This window comes from Microtus oregoni, unplaced genomic scaffold (genome assembly GCF_018167655.1).
Source record: "Microtus oregoni isolate MIOR12 unplaced genomic scaffold, Mior012 000063F_ref0000156, whole genome shotgun sequence".
In the NCBI taxonomy this organism is placed as follows: Eukaryota; Metazoa; Chordata; class Mammalia; order Rodentia; family Cricetidae; genus Microtus; species Microtus oregoni.
In genome coordinates this window covers 1,615,120-1,620,376 of record NW_024543873.1, presented here as the reverse complement: position 1 = coordinate 1,620,376, position 5,257 = coordinate 1,615,120, and the positions used below count along the sequence as shown (strand labels likewise).

General features: G+C 49.0%; 1 pseudogene; it reads left to right on the top strand.

Moving 5' to 3' along the window:
• Positions 1-2,300: 2,300 nt before the first annotated feature.
• LOC121439872 lies at positions 2,301-4,226 on the top strand (annotated as a pseudogene).
• Positions 4,227-5,257: the final 1,031 nt, after the last annotated feature.

Genomic DNA, 5,257 nt, shown 5'->3' with positions numbered 1-5,257 from the left:
ACTAAGCCAGTTAAAAGTTTTAAGTCCAAAATAAAACTAAATCTTAAAAAAACTGATTGTGATAATAATATGAGCCAGGTGGTGGCAGTGCACGCCTTTTATTCCAGCACTCAGGAGGCAGAGGCAGACAAATCTCTGTGAGTTCAAGGCCATCCTGGTCTACAGAGTGAGTTCCAGGACAGGCTCCAAAGCTATACAGAGGAACCTTGTCTCAGAAAACCAAAAAAAAAAAGTTTTAAATCCTTGCTATTGATGGCCAGACCAAGAATGGGCTTGTACCTCTGAAAATTCTCTTGTTATCCAAGCTCAGGGATGCAGCAATTTTTGAAAAGATTTATTATGTATGCAGTGTTCTGTCTATATGCCAGAAGAGGGCACAAGATCTCATTATCGATGGTCGTGAGCCACCATGTGGTTGTTTGGAACTGAACTCAGGACCTCTGGAAGAGCAACCAGTGCTCTGAACTACTGAGCTATCTCTCCAGCCCCAGGATACAGCATTTTAAAAGGCAGAAACCACAAAGACCATAATATACATCAAAGTTAGCTGAGTTAGTTCATTCCAGCAGAGCATAAGTTATTTTGGACATAATTTGCCAATTTTGGTTAATAACACCAGAACTGTGGTTAAAGCCATGGAAATCTCAAATGTGTTGGCAAGGCAGATATGACCACTGTGGGAAAGGAAGTAGAGGGCCAAAAACTGTCTAAGTAGACAAACTAGAGTCAGAACAGGCAGGTGTTCATTACCTTAGTCATTTCAATTCTTTGCTGTCTTCCCTGAGGCTAGGGAGATTTCTTCCTCTGCTGCTGCTCTTGGCAGTTTGAAGTTCTGTGGAGGCTTTGTTGCTGTGTGCTGAACAATATGTAAACTCGCTGACTCTTGAGAAATAAGATCACCATCAGGATCGGGCCAGCTAGGATACACGCATCTTTGTCTCATGATCTGCCTTTGAAGGACATTGATCGCATTGAGTAGCTATTGGCTTACCATTTCCTATTTAGGTAGTGGCTTCTTAAGTGTTCTGTGGAGACAGTATTTCTGGCAGCTTTCAAGGTCCCCAATTCCAGACTAGATTATTGACTACTGAGTTTCTTATGTTTCCTCAGCCTCACATTTAGTGCTTTATTGTGTCTGATTATGTCATCCTGCTATGACAGGAGCTGAAGGAGCAGATTGCATGTTTCTTGGGGGACACGCTACAGTTAGAGGAGACTCATTTTGGGGGAGGTGTAGTAGGAGCCGCGGGGCTGCTTCCCGCCACCCGGCTAGCTTTTCCTGAAATAATTACATGGAAACTCTATTCTTTTAAACACTGTCTAGCCCATATCTGTCGCCTCTTATTAGCTAATTCTCCAGAGTCTGTGTTGTTGTCTCCGTGCCTCTTTACCCCCCCTGCCCCACAGGAACTGGGGGTCACACAACCGGCAGCAACAACTGGCACCCAGCGTAGATGAACCTTTTCCTTTTGCTTGCCTTTTGGGTTCTCCTAATACTCATTTTGGGCATTTTCTTTCTTGTTTGCTGCTCTCACTGCCATTCCCAGAGTGACTCTCCACCAGCCAGGGTCTTGAGTTTACCCCCTTTGGCTGTTTTCGGTGAGTTGAGCCCTTCTTTTGCTTTCCATTTCCTTGCTTTCCCCTGTTTGTCTTCCTGGTTAGGAACTCTCCATCGTGACAGGGTTGATCCTGGTACCTCCACAGAAGTGCTGATCACCCAGGAGGTAGAACCAATAAACGACCCTCCAACTGGTCCTTTTGCCTGGAGACACTGTGTGAGTGTATGGTTGTGGCTTAACAAATCACACAAGTCCCTCACCACAAGCAGCACTCTCCGTTGGGTCTGCAAACACTACTTTCCCCTTCCCATCTGTCCTTGTCCTTGTCTTCATGCGGACTCCCTCCTTCGAGGACTGAGAGCAACTGATGACTTTTGCCCAGGGCCATTCTCTGGGATTATCTGAAGGTTCTCTTGCTTTAATGGGGAGTTCCAACTGCTCTTCAGAGTGTGGACTTTTGGACCTTTTCTATCCACTTCTCTCCCGTAACATCCGGTTATGTGACCACCAGCTAAGAGCCATCAGGGCGGTGGCCAGTCTCTTAATTCATGGAAAGGCTTTGAATGTTCGACTGTGGTTGAATCCCCTTTCCCTTCTGGGATTGGAACGTTCTGGGATTGGAAGTAGATGACTGCTACTTCCACTAGTTTGGCTGAGATGCAGTTGTTCCTGCTCACCCTGTGTCTTCTGGTCATTTTCTTCTTTGCTGCCCCTCCTCACAGGCTCCTCCTGGGGTGCATCATGATTGGTGTCCTGTCCCCAGAGGATGGGGTCTTCCTTCTCCACCAGTGTTGCCACCACTCCCTCCCCCAAGTTGGTAAGAGGTCTGTGAGTTCCATGTGAGGGCTGCTGCCCTGGATCTTGCCTACTCTTTTTGCCTCTACCTGGTCTCCCACACACAATATGCAGAGCCTGGAGCAGAAGCTGCCTTTTCTGGCCATTTTGCTGAGCTATTCCTACAGTTCAAAGCTGAGGTGGCCTGGGCCTCGGGCTGACTCTCCCTACCTGTCTTGGCCCCATTGAGCCCTGGTGTGGCGATTGCACCACCACATGACTTGTCCCTTGACAGCTGCAGGGTAGGAGGGTCCCTGGCTGTGTTGGGCCCATCTCTATCTTCTGAGGACTTAGCTGGTCCCCCTCCTTCCTCAGTCTCTTCCTCCTCTACAATGTCCTCAAAGTCAAAGCTCAAGAAATGCTTTTCCCTCCATTCAGTGGGTGACTCAGTCAGAGGTTCTGTACCAAGCACCCTGCAGTTGCAAGGAGTCACTGACTCTTCCTCCCCAATTAGGCCTTGGAGACCACATCAGGCCCTCCAGTCCTAGGTAAAAACAGCAGCTCCCACTCCTTGGTTGTGCTGGGACAGTTGGTAGGGTATTGACTAGTGATGGCACGTCCTCTGGGAGAGATGGACTGAGTCATTGAGGGAGAACCTTGAAAGATGGAGCAGGAATGGTACAGAGAGAAGAGCTGCTCAGTTTTATGGGGGCTGAAGAAGCTGCCCCTGACCCAGCAAGAGTGGGTCATGGAGAAAAGGCGGCTGGGCTGACCTCAGGGGGAAGAGGGCATCCTCAGTGACAGAAGTGTCACCTAATGCTCAGAAGTGAAGGAAATGAAAAAGGAAGAAGTTGCTTGGAGTTCTTTATACCACCCAAGGCATCCCAGCCATGACTCAGCATTCCCTGTTCTACTGTCACTGATATCTGCACAGCCACTGCCATAGAGATGCCTAACAGGGAGAATATGCTTGTGATTAAGGTAGAAGGCCCTTCAGAGTATATTCTGGAGACAAATAACTGATGTACTTCATGTAAAGGCCTGAGTATCTGACATCCAGGAGTGCCTAAGCTCAGGCTCTGCCTTGCTATCAACCCCATTCTATGACCCTTCCTGTGGCCCCTGGGACCTCCTCCCTCACAAAGGATAACACAGACAGCCTGGCTGAATCATTCAGAGAGTCTGCCCAGCTAGGATCTGCTGCTGGGACCCAGCAAGAGTAACAAACGCTTGTAGCAGGGAGCTTATAGGGGCCTTTCCAACCAGTCATCAGCATCCTCCCCCCCCCACCCAGTTCTGCCTCCATTGCTGCTTCCCACTTTGACTCAATGGAACTGCTTCCTCCGAAATTGCCCCCTCACATTCCCATTGAGGAGGAGACCCCAGCAGGGACAGTTTATCCCCTCTCAATCCTCTCCCCTCCCCTCCCCTGGATACTCCAGAAGTAGCTACAGGGTCATTCCTATTCCAGGGGGAATCAGAAGGTGCTGAGGGGGATCAGCCCCTCTCAGGATATCCTTGGTTCCATGGCATGCTCTCTCGACTCAAGGCTGCCCAGGTGGTGCTGGAAGGAGGCACTGGCTCCCTTGGTGTCTTCCTAATATGTCACAGTGAGACAAGATGTGATGAATATGTCCTCACTTTCAACGCCCAGGGCAAGGCCAAGCACCTGTGTTTGTTACAATATGAATGAATGAGGAGGGTCAGTGCCAGATCCAATATCTGTGGTTCTAGTCCATTTTCGATAAGCTTGAGTGCTTCTGAGTGCATCCCATTCCTGTGGAGTCTGGAGGCCCCAGCAATGTTGTCCTTGTCATCTATGAGCTCTCCCAGTGGCAGCAGGGCCAGGAACAGGCTGGGAGCCATGCAGGGGCATGCAAGGGTGACAGATAATCCCTGATTCTTGTTACTTTAAGCAAGTACTCAGACAATGGCCCATGCAGCTTCAAACCGATGACAATTGGTACTCCATGTTAAAGGCTATTCTTGACCCCTCAGTTTTCCTCCAATGGGTCTGATGCAGCAGAGACCCAAGCCCATACAAATTTGAAATTTGTACTTAATGTCACCTTTGACATGCTTACTGGCAGTGGACAATACACTGACCCTGCCTCACAATCCATGATTGGCTTACATCTCTATTTCCAATAAGTGTCTGACCTAGCCTTCAAGGCCCTCAAACTTTGTACACCCGAGGACTGAGGAGGAGAGTCATCTGTCTATGTGTTACTTTCATTGCTTAATAAAGAAACTGCCTTGGCCCTTTGATAGGACAGAAAATTAGGTAGGCAGGGAAGACAGAACAGAATGCTGGGAGAAAGAAGGCAGTGAGACAGACGCTATAGCTCTCCTCTCCAAGATGGACGCAGGTTAAGATCCTTCCTGGTAAGCCATCCCCTCATGGTGCTGCCCAGATTATTAGAAATGGGTTAATCAAGATGTGAGAATTAGCCATTAAGAGGCTAGAGCTAATGGGCCAAGCAGTGTTTAAAAGAATACAGTGGCCTCCCTGCCCAGCCTGCTAGGACGCTGGGACCGAATCCGAACCGGGAGGACAAAGGGGTGGCCGGTAGCTCCTTTGTTCCCATAGCCTGCCCGCAGCGAGCGGGGTGGGCCCTTTGTTCGCGAGCTAACCAAGAAGCGCGGAGTTTCGATCTGGGCACCTCTGGGCACCGAGTGAAACATCATTGTGGAGAAACATCTCTGGGGAGTGACATCACTGGGAAGGTACATCAGTGGGCAAGAAGACCTGATCCTGTAAAAGAAGATCCAAAGGGGAGTATTGGGAGGAAGAGATGGGCAGATGCCAATGCAGGAATTCTCCCAACAATCTGAAAAACAACGCGAAACCACCAGAAGCCAGTGACCCCACAACAGGAGGACATGAACACCTTAATCAAGAAGAAGTAGAAAAAACGGACTTC